The sequence below is a fragment of the Pinus tabuliformis genome, chromosome X (assembly GCF_031772625.1).
Source record: "Pinus tabuliformis cultivar Carrire ecotype Pingquan chromosome X, CPIR1, whole genome shotgun sequence".
Classification (NCBI taxonomy): domain Eukaryota; kingdom Viridiplantae; phylum Streptophyta; class Pinopsida; order Pinales; family Pinaceae; genus Pinus; species Pinus tabuliformis.
The window spans coordinates 1,536,243,101-1,536,255,760 of record NC_142308.1 but is presented as its reverse complement, the minus strand read 5'-3'; positions in this window follow the sequence as shown (position 1 = coordinate 1,536,255,760).

Below are 12,660 nucleotides of genomic sequence, written 5' to 3'. Positions count from 1 at the left end.
TTAACTGTTTAGGAAAACGAACAACAGGCCTTTTCTCTGTCATCCGAACTCAGCTTTTAATGAAATGAATTGCGTTGTGATCATCTTGACGAGACAGACGTAGATGTTTAGGTTTTGAGCCAATATGAGAACTTTGATTTATGAGCTAAATACTAAGCACCTAATCATTCCTCCCCACTAGAAGCCTTTTGGAACCCAAAAGATACTATCAATTATTCGGCAGGGGAGGGTACAACTCCCTCACCTTCTCGGTTTGCAACCATTTAGCTTAAGAAGACTTTTGTCCCTGGAGTCCCACTCTAAGTTATTCAACATCCCCTCTCTTTGAAGTTCTGGTTATTTTTTCAAGTATGAGATCTTACTGAAGCTCATCTAGATATTCTGGAAATAAATCATCTATTGATGGTAGTTGAACATGCTCTCCTTGATCATCAATCAAAGGAGGCTCAAACAATCTCAAATTCTCAGTATTAACAACAAAGTATATTTGCATATAAGGAGGAAAATCAAGCTTAAATGCATTGTTACCAATCTTTTCCAAAATTTTAAAAGGACCATAATATATTGGTTTAAGCTTTTTACCTTCCCCTTGAGGAATCTCTTTGCTAATATATAACCAAAATTCGTCGCCAACTTGAAATTTATGATCAACCGGGTGTTTTTCATGCCTTGCCTTATAGCTTCTTTGACTTTTCTGAGGTTGTTCCTGCACTGTATGATGTATCAACTGAATTTTCTCTATAAACTTCCTTACCTTATCGACGTCATTATGACCATCGATGGCACCATCTCTCTCAAAGATGAAGTCCAATGGCGATCTTAGCAAGTACCCATAACATGCCTCAAATGGCAATGTGTTTGTGGAAGAATGTTTTGCCCTGTTGTATGCATGTTGTATGTAATGCAACTGTTCATCCCACAACTTGGGATGTTTGTTGCAATATCCTCTAAGAAGATGAATAATTGTTCTATTGACCACCTCGGTTTGTCCATCTGTTTGTGGATGAAAGGTTGTGCTCTTCTTCAACTTTGTGTCCATCATGTCCCACAAATTTGACCAAAAATTCCCAACAAATCGAGAATCTCGATCACTTATAATAGAAGTAGGAAGACCAAAATGAACCCAAATGTTTTGGAAGAAAAGATGAGTTGTTTGTTCAGTTGTAATTTGATTTTTACATGGTGTTAGTATGCACATTTTGTTGAACCTGTCTACAACTACATACAAGTAATCATGACCTTTCCTTGACAATGGAAGACCTCCTACAAAATCCATTGAGATACTCTCCCATGGACGTGAAGATACCAGAAGTGGAGTATATAAACCAAGTTTCCTATTGTTGGGATTACTTGTAGCACATAAAGAACATCCTATTAGGAAACGAGAAACATTATCCAATATGCGTGGCCAATAACAATACCTTTGAAGATTCGCTATTGTCTTGCCTACACCAAAGTGTCCAGCAATCAATGAAGTGTGCGCCTCCCTTATGATATTGTTTCTTTCTCCCTGTGGAATACATAACTTGCCCAAGTGATACAACAAACTATTATGTACATGATAATCCAACTCTTCAATTTTATTTCCTTGACTCAAGCTTGCATATACTTCTTGAAAGTCACTATCATTTTCATATTGTTCTATGTAACTTTCATGCAAAATAGAATTATGCTTGAGTATAACAGATGAATTTACAATAGGCTTTGAAAGCATATCAACTACCTTATTGCATATTCCCATTTTATACCTAATAACCAAATGAAATTGTTGTAGAAAACCCATCCATCTGAAATTTCGTGACTACTACAACTTTGACTGTGACTGTAAATACTACAATGGTTGATGGTCGGTATGGATGATGGTCTCCTTTCCCATCAAATAGTGCTTCCATTTCTTAACACTTTTTACCAATGCATAAAGTTCTTTGTCATATGTGGGATAGTTAGTTATAGCTCCATTAAAGATTTCATAATGAAATTAAATGGCCTTACCATGCTACAATAGAACTGCTCCCATGGCATAATCGCTTGCATCAGTTTGAATCTCGAATAGTTGTCTAAGATCCAGAAGTGCTAATACGGGTGCTGAACTTATCTTTTGCTTCAAAGCATCAAATTTTTTTTGTTGTACATCTCCACAATGGAAGAAGTTCTTGACACTTGTCAATGCATGTAATGGAGCTGCAATGGAAGAAAAGTTAGCAATAAACTTTCTCCAATATTGTGATGCCCCTAAAAAGATTCTTGCCTCTGTAACTGTATTGGTCTTGGGCCAATTCAGAATGCCCTCAACCTTAGACGGGTCTATCTTCAGTTCAACTCCTTCAACAATGTATCCCAAATACACCAAAGAAGTCTTGCCAAATTTGTACTTCGACATCTTTAAAAACAACTGTTCTTTTCTTAAGACATCAAGTACCTTGTTTACATGCATCACATGTTCATATCTTGACTTGCTGAATATGAGGATATCATCTAAGTAGACAATGACAAAATCATCTAAAAATGGTCTCAATGCATCATTCATTACCCTCATGAAAGTAGTTGAAGCATTTGTAAGACCGAAAGGCATAACAAGCCACTCAAACAATCCTTGTTTAGTTTTAAATGCAGTTTTCCAAATGTCTTCTTTAGCTATCCTATCTTGATGATAACCACTTCGTAAGTCTAACTTAGTGAAATACTTTGCATACCTCAACTGATCAAGAAAATCATCAATTCTTGGAGTGCATAATGATTATTTACTGTGATTTTGTTCAATGCACGAAAATCCACACACTTGCGCCAAGTTTCATCCTTATTTAGCACCATGACAATAGGTGAACCACATTGCAAAGTAGATGGGTGTATGATACCTTTGCTCAGCAATTCTTGAATTTTATTTTTGATTTCCAAACTCTCCATAATAAACATGTGATACATGCCAATGTTCAGAAGTGTAATATCCTGTTGCAACTGAATCTCATGTTGAATTCCCTCTTCGGAGGTAACCCCTTTGCTTTCTTAAACATCTCGCCATGCTTGCTTACCACATCAAACAAATCAGATTTCAATTTATCATCACAACCTTCAAAAGATTCATAATCAATATCATTATTTTTCTTGATCATGAGAAGCACAAAATGTTTACTTGCATTTACTAGTCTCTTTGTCTACCCTGCATTAACCAAAGAAATGTTCAGCTTTTTACGATGGGCTCTCACTATGTACTCCACCCCATTCTTGAGCAATATGTATTTGTTGTCATGGTGTTAAAATACTACTTTTCTTTCATAGAAATAAGGACTACCCAAATTGATTCCTGAGATGTCAAGTGGAACAACATCTAACTCAACTTCATCAATGAACTTTTCAGTGATAGCGAACTTGGATAAACACTTCCTTGTAACATGTAATTTTGCATTGTTTACTATCCAACCCAATGGATATGGCTTATGATGAGGTACAGTTTCAAGGTTTAGTTTTTTTACCAAGTCTTCTAAAATCAAGTTTGATTGTGAGTCACTATCAAATAATGCATCAATCTTTGTATGATTTGAAATCACTCTAGCATGAAACAACTCTATTCTTGACTCTTCATTTGGAGTGTTGTTTTGACTATGTGATGAACTAGTGCTTGCAATAGTTTCTTTTCCTTTTGTAACCATGGATGAAATCTTGGTCTCATCACCAGAATCTGAACCAAGGTCATGTTGTGTGGTAGTGGTTGTCTTGTGTTTTCCCTTATTGTTTTGTTTCTTAGGCCTTAATTTGGGATGAAATTTCTAGCAGTGGGCTTCATCATGCCCCTCTTTGGAATAGTGTTTGCATGTGAGTTTCTCCCCTTCTTTCTTCACACTTGAATTATTCTTTCCCTTCCCTTTTCAACCCTTTTATTTCTCCTTACCTTTGAATGGCTTCCTCTTACTACCCTCTTCCTGAATGTTCTTTCCTCTAGATTCAAGGTGCGTGGCTTGCACACATACCAAAAATTCCCAACAAATCAAGAATCTTGATCACTTATAATATGAGTAGGAAGACAAAAATGAACCCAAATGTTTTGGAAGAAAAGATGAGTTGTTTGTTCAGCTGTAATTTTCTTTTTTCATGGTGTTAGTATGCACATTTTGCTAAACCTGTCTACAACTACATACAAGTAATCATGACCTTTCCTTGACAATGGAAGACCTCCTACAAAATCCATTGAGATAATCTCCCATGGACGTGAAGGTACTGAAAGTGGAGTATATAAACCAAGTTTCCTATTGCTAGGCTTACTTGTAGCACATAAAGAACATCCTCTTATGAAACGAGAAACATTATCCAACATGTGTGGCCAATAACAATACCTTTGAAGATTCGTTGTTGTCTTGCCTACACCAAAGTGTCCAGCAATCAATTAAGTGTGCACCTCCCTTATGATATTGTTTCTTTCTCCTTATGGAATACACAACTTGCCCAAGTGATACAAAAAAAAATTATGTACATGATAATCCAACTCTTCAATTTGATTTCCTTGACTCAAGCTTGCATATACTTCTTGAAAGTCACTAATTAGATGATGAGGTAAGGCATGAAAACACTGGGTTGATCATAAATTTCAAGTTGGCAACGAAGTTTGGTTATATATTAGCAAAGAGAGACTTCAAGGGGAAGGTAAAAAGATTAAACCAATCTATTATGGTCCTTTTAAAATTCTGGAAAAGATTGGTAACAATGCATAAATTGATAAATTGAAATCTACTTTGTTTGATGTGGTAAGCAAGCATGGCGAGATGTTTCAGGAACCAAAGGGGTTACCTCCCAAGAGGGGAATTCAAGATGAGATTCAGTTGCAGCAGGATGTTCCACTTCCAAACATTGACATGTATCACATGTCTATTATGGAGAGTTTGGAAATCAAAAAGAAAATTCAAGAATTGTTGAGCAAAGGTATCATACATCCATCTACTTCACCATGTGACTCACTTACTGTCTTGGTTCCAATGAAGGATGGAACTTGGCGCATATGTGTGGATTTTCATGCACTGAACAAAATCACGGTAAAGAATCGTTATCCACTCCCAAGAATTGATGATTTTCTTGATCAGTTGAGGTATGAAAAGTATTTCACTAAGTTACAGTTACGAATTGGTTATCATCAAGTTAGGATAGCTAAAGAAGACATTTGGAAAACTGCATTTAAAACTAAACAAGGATTGTTCAAGTGGCTTGTTATTCCTTTCGGTCTTACAAATGCTCCAGCTACTTTCATGAGGGTAATGAATGATGTATTGAGACCATTTTTAGATGCTTTTTTCATTGTCTACTTAGATGCTATCCTCATATTCAACAAGTTAATATATGAACATGTCATGCATGTAAACGAGGTACTTGATGTCTTGAGAAAAGAACAGTTGTTTTTAAAGATATCGAAGTGTGAATTTTGCAAGACTTCTTTGGTGTATTTGGGACACATTGTTGGAGGAGGTGAACTGAAGATAGACCCCTCTAAGGTTGAGTTCATTCTGAATTGGCCTAAGCCCAATACAGTTATAGAGGTAAGAAGCTTTTTAGGGGCAACACAATATTGGAGAAAGTTTATTGCTAACTTTTCTTCCATTGCAGCTCCATTACATGCATTGACAAGTGTCAAGAAAGTCTTCCATTGGGGAGATGTACAGAAAAAAGCATTTGATGCTTTGAAGCAAAAGATAAGTTCAGCACCGGTAAAGATAAGACTGATTGATGCTTCTGTAATATGTGTGGTCTAGGCAACCATTTGTTGGAACATTGTCCTAAAGTTATAGAAAAAGACTTAAATAAAAGGTTTGTCAATCTACTAAAAATTGTTCCAAAACATAAGATTCTAAATTCCAAAAACCTTCATATAGTAAAAAGGTTTGGAGCAGGGACAAATAATAACAATCAAGACCACCAAGTAATTCATCCAATCAAGAATATGACAAAATATCCTGATATGCAAGGTTACAATGATTCAATGAAATAAGTTTTCGATTTTTTTATGAAAGAAAATGAAGGACAACATCTATATAAGGATCTACTCTTAGAATAATTCCTTGAACTTTTAAAGGAATAGCACTCTGTCACTCATCTTGTAGAATTGTTAAACATGTTGAAAAACTGCAATGAAAACAGAGAAAGAGGAAAGAACGTCAGACAACTATCGCAAGGAAATCAGATAGAATATCATGATCCATGGGTGGACTTGGAAATAAATGGGTTTATGGTTAAACAAGTTGTTGTTGATTTTGGATCATAAGTAAATATTCTCCCAAGGGAAACATGGATTAAAATGGGGCAACCTAACTTGCACAAAAAATCTAACTATCTTAAGTTGGTTAACCAAAGATTTATTGAACCAATTGGCACATTATGACAAGTCCATACATCTATAAGGGGGATTCTGACAACATTTGATTTCAAAGTCATCAACTTAGTCAACGAAATTCCTGCTTACCCCATTGAAAATGCAACAAGAAAATCCAAATTTAATTTTGTCTTTGAATTAAATTAGGAATAAAATTGTAATTCCACGTCACATGACAAGTTGTATTAGTTAACTAAGTTAATTGGACTTAGTTGGCTCAGCTAATTCGAGTTGAGGGACTAAATTGAGTTGTGTAGAGTGTCTCCTACATTATAGGATCCCTGGTTGAGTTTATTTTGAGTTGTAATTAATTAATTCAATTTAAATGGGTTAAAGTCATTTAAACTAGTTCCAAACGTTGGAGGAACTAGTGGGAGGTCTAGTAATGTGGTGGTGCATGCAGTGATCAACCAGTAAACTAATGATTCACTCATAAATAACTCATGCATGTGAGATATGAGAGTTACCTAGTTGATATTGGAGTTCAGGGACAGTGTACTATCAGTTGTATAACCATCTGAATTGTACAAGTTGTGCATGCAGTTAGAGGAAGGCCTATGAGGATTGTGCAATTCCAATTGAGGAGTTTCTCTAATTAATAGGTGGCTAATTCCAAAGGAAACAGCGCAAGGAAATAGGGACTTGGGCAAGTAGAAAAGTGGTTATGTATTGGCCTAGGCTTGTCTAGGAAGCTATGAGATAGATAGAGATAGTGCAGAGGTTGCTCGGGCTTGAGAAAACCATTGTAATCTTATCATATTTTATGTTTAATGCAATTTATAGATAGTAGGGGTTTTTAGCTGTGGATTTCCCTAGGAAATCATTGTGTAATGTGTTGATTGAATTCTTTCTCTTATATGCTTCTTGATTTCACGATCGTTTAATCGTTTCCCCTAAATATTAGAGTAGATTCAAGTCTATTGTTTTAGTAAATTACAATTAGCAGTTTGAATCTACAAGGAATTTCTACATGGTATCAGAGAAAAAGTCACTCTAGAAGAGGAGAATATGATTTTTCCTTTTGCAAGTGAAATTGAATTTGCAGTATCATACTTCAGTGCCAGCAAGATGTCATTTTACAGATTGAGACCCGAATATGCCCTTGAGGGTAGTTTGAACTATATTTCTTAGAAGGAAAAGATAGAGGTAGTGTTGGAAGACAACAGGCTTAAGGAATTCATAGAAAAAGATATTCCTAAGTCTCCAACTCTTGATGCTCAAGATTTGGCAGAGTGGAGAAAATGTGTTGCAAAGGCGAGAAGGATTATCCTAGAAGGAGTTCAAGATCATATTGTCTCGAACCTCCATGGTAAGGAGACTCCATGTGCAATATGGAATGCCTTGACATACCTGTTCCAAAACAACAGTGACCACAGGCAGTTGGCACTGAACGACAAGCTCATAAAAATAAAGATGGAGAAGGGTGACATAATACCAGAGTGAGAGCGTTTGTGGTTTGAATTGGTGCAATAAGAGATTTGGCAGAACACAAGAGATGGGACATCATCCAAAGAAGTGGAAGAGGATTTTTCATTAGTCAGCAAAGAAAAGAAAGCCAAGGGAAATAGGTACCAAGGAAACGAGGTCAAGAATAAATACTTGTCCAACATCAAGTGTTTTTACTGTCTCGAGTTTGGGCACTATGCCACGAAATGTCCACATAAGAAAGAAAGAAGGAGCCTGCAATAGATATAACAGGTGAAGCTCTAGTTTCACAATTCAAACTTGATTTTACTCTCATTGCATGCATTGTAGCATAGTAATGGGAATCATGTCGTATCTCAATAGTGGTGCTCACTTTATATAATGGGGAATAGATATCTCTTCAGTGACTTGGAGGAGAAAGACCTTAAGAAGAACATTGAGTTTGGAGATGATGGGAGGTATAGTGCAACCGATATCAGTACAGTTACTTTTCAGAGGGAGTTTGGGTCCCCTCTCAGACTCATAGATGTGATGTATGTTCCAAGACTAAAGAATAATATTGTTTCCATTGTAGTATTGGAAGATCATGGCTACGATGTGATATTTAGCAAAGAAAACAATTTCTTTAGACACATTGCAACAGGACAGGTGAAATAGATCGGTGTGCAAGTCAAGAACTTGTATGCACTTGAGGTACAAGATGCATGTAAAGCCTTTAGGAGCAAGGAAAAGGTTAGAGAGGGAGCATGAATTACCTGTCAACATGCAGCCTCAACAAGTTGTGTAGCAGGCACAATTGGAGAAGCGAAGAGTGAGGCCGAGTGGAGACATCCACTCAAGCATAGACCTCCAGTAGGGGGGAATTCCTAGCCAAGTGGGCAAAGGGAGAACATGCAACCATACCTCCAGGTGACAGGTGGGGCGATATGAATCAATAGTCCCAAGAGTGCATAAATTTGGGCAGGATCCATTGTGGTTTTTTTGTCTCATGAATCATTACCTTGCTACGAGGGCCCACAATATTCAATAGCAGGAGGATCAATTTCAATCAGATACTGAAGAGTGCATATAAGAGTTGAAATCAAAGCCAACAACAACACAGATTTCCTAGTAGATAGTTGCAGATTGATTCGGTGATTATTTCTTATTTATTTTTGGATGTTTTTCAGTTGTAGATGTTGTAGTAGCAACAACAACAGTGAGAAGTGTTGCATGCAATACATTCCAAACGTGTTGAATCGAGATAGATGTAAATCATTTTTCTTGTTGAGAGGGAGTGTTGAAAATGCAACAAGAAAATCCTAATTTAATTTTTTCCTTGAATTAAATTAGGAATAAAATTGTAATTCCACATCACATGACAACTTGTATTAGTTAACTAAGTTAATTTGACTTACTTGGCTCTGTTAATTCGAGTTGAAGGTCTAACTTGAGTCATATAGAGTGTATCCTACATTATAGGAGCCCTGGTTGAGTTTATTTTGAGTTGTAATTAATTAATTTAGTTTAACTGAGTTAAAGTCAGTTAAACTAGTTCTAACTATTGGAGGAACTAGTGGGAGGTCTAGTAGTGTGGTGTTGCCTATAATGATCAACTAGTAAACTGATGATTCACTCATAAATAACTCATGCATGTCATATTTGAGAGATACCCAGTTGATATTGGAGTTCAGGGACAATGTACTATCAGTTGTATAATTATCCAAATTGTACAGATGGTGCATGCAGTCAAAGGAAGGCCTATGAGGATTGTGAAATTCCAATTGAGGAATTTACCTAATTAAAGGGGGGTAATTCCTAAGGAAAAAATGCAAGGAATTAGGGACTTGGGCAAGAAGAAAATTGTTTAACTATTGGCCTAGGCTTGTCTAGGAAGATGTGATACAGATACAGATAGTGTAGAGATTTATTGGGCTTGAGAAAAGCACTGTAATCTTCTCATATTTTCTAATTAATGCAATATACAAATAGCAAGGGTTTTTAGTTGTGGCTTTCCCCAGGAAATCATTGTGTAATGTGTTGATTGAATTCTTTCTCTTGTATGCTTTATGATTTCATGATCATTTAATTGTTTCTGTTGATTTTTACAGTAGATTCAAGTCTATTGTTTTAGTAAATTACAATTAGCAGATTGAATCTATAAGGAATTTCTACATACCCAGCGTTAGTAAGTCAACCTTGGGGACAAAGAATGAAGGTGACAATATCATTATAAAAAAGAAAGAATCAAAATAAAATGAAACAATTAAAATATTATTTTCCCCTTAAAACCTCAAGAAGGTAAACCATGGGTGGAAGCTTCTGATGAAGAAGCTGAAATAAGGAAACTTTACCAATTCCTACATGAAGAACGAGACAATGTTGAACCAAATGCTTCAGGTAAAATTTTAATTAGGTTGCCTCTCTTAAATGGGAAAAAATCAGATGTCGAGCTATATGAATGGCAGATTGAAAACTATGAATCAAAGGCTAAGGAGTGTTAGATAATCCAGGCTATTCTGACATCAAAGATTCGACTGTGTTTTTCTATCAAAGCGGTACCAATTATACGAGAAACAAATTGTCGAGAAATGTCATATTTACTTCCAACAGATCTAATGAAAGACTTTAGTCATAATATTTGTTTTAAAGAAAGAACTTCTCTTGTCAATCACATAGAACAAGTAACAAAATATATTGGTGAGAAAGGACGAATGGAAAGTTTAGTACAAACTTTTACTAGTCAGGCAGCAAGATGGTGGGACACCCACTCATCCTGACTCCAAACATGGATGACTTTAACGGCCTATTTTATTGAATGGTTTGGAGGGAAAAATTTATCTATGCAAGAAAATATACCCACTTTCAGTGTTAGCCAAGATCTTGTCGAACATATCAAAAAGAAAATTAGAATGGCGAAGAATTGGCTATAAAGATGAACATGTTTGGCCGCATATGTTCCCAAATACTCTAGATGACCTACCAAATAAGTGGTATAAGTTAGAAGAAGCAAGGGGCCAATCACTCCAATGGAAAGAATTAAAGGAAATATTTATTAAGGATTTGACTTCAAATCAGAGGAAGCATATTTAAGAGATGAAGTCTAGAATATTAAAGAGTTTGTTATAGAAAAACCAGTTGATCAACAGACCTTAGTTAATGGTTTAGTAACTTGAAACTATCTAGCTCGCACAAAAGATAAAAATTTGGCTAGTCGATTACAAATGGAATAAACACCCATCAACAGTTAAAGCTTTTTTTGGATAAGGATCACCCTGAGAATCACAAGAAAATTCAATCAGTATACAAAGTTGCTAAACAAGACATAGAGAAACCAGATAAGTTATATTTTACGCCAAACTATCAAGAAACAAAAACTGGAGAAAAACGACTTGATGAATCAAAAGCACCTGAATGGATGGATGCAGAAATCAAAATACGAGAAGTAGGCATAGCAAATGATGATTGACTGAAAAATTGCTTGAATTGGTGATTATTGGTCAGAGCAACAAATTGTATAATTTGATGACTTAATCAAGGAGTATCAAGGCATATTTGCTCGAGACTATAAATAATTAAAATGGTTATTCGAGAAAATGGGAGAAATGAAGATCAATCTCATTCCTAGAGCTAAAACAATAACTAAATGACCATACAAATTAGTGCATAAATATAAACCCATTGTACAAAAAGAAATAGAGGGAATGGTTTCTGTTGGTATTATATACCCCATATAAACATCAAAATGGGCAAGCCCTCTGGTTTTTCAACCAAAGAAGAATGATCCGAAGAATTACGCATTTGTGTTGACTATCAAGGATTGAATAAACTAACAATCACTGAGCCATTCCCAAGTCCCTTCACCGACAAGATCAACGAAGTCACAGATCATGAATGCTACTCCTTTATAGATGAGTTCTTAGGATACAACCAAGTGTCCATAATCGAAGAATATCGAGAAAAAATGACTTTTGTTAGTGAATTTAATTCTTTTTGTGTATAGAGTGATGCCATTCAATACTGAAGTGAAGAAGTCTTCATTTGCATCGGTAACGCCCTGGGAACATACCTCGACCATGATCATACCTTCGTGGAATCCAGGAACAGAACACTTGCTCGCATCCTTGTACACCTAGACACTCGTGAAGGCCTGGAGGAAAATATCACACTACACTGGGGCAGATTCACTTGGGTACAGATCCTAGACTACGAAGGGGTACCTTTCAGATGTTGCCGTTGTCATAGGGTGGGTCATATATTCAAGGATTGCCCTCTCAACAAGAGAACAGATGAAGCACCTGTGCCTTCTACCATTCCATCGAGGACTATATCATCGGTCGCTCAACGCATTCTGGTCTCGGGCATTCCCTTCAGCACTCCACTACAGGCACCGGGAGCTACTCCATGTCATGCATCTACTCCGGTCACCAGATCTCGGGCCGCCTCAGTAGCTACATCCACTCCGGGTACATCACTTTTCCCTCCTTTGTCTATTTTCACTACTGCTCCCACTTCACTCTCTCCCTCATTGTCTGTTGCATACTGCACTATGCCCTCCTCCCCGGTTATTGCTCCTTCCGCTCCATCATCTCATAAGCTCCCGTCGCCATCATCTTCTCCCTCATCATCCCGGGGCTCTAAACACACCTATAATCTACATCCTCATACTCACACCCTGGGAACTCATCTGAAAATCGTCGGTCTGGGTATCACATCATCCGGGTTGACCCCCTTGTCTGCTCAAGGGAGAAAATCAGACCTTACAAAAGCTATCAGGAGAGCGGAAGCTGAGGTTGCTTCTGGGTGACAATCCACCATTGTTGGGGTACTTAGAGCGAAGAATACCCCTGGCAATCTTCCTCCATGTAGTGCCTCTCTTTCAACTACAGAGGCTTGGCTAGTGCCTC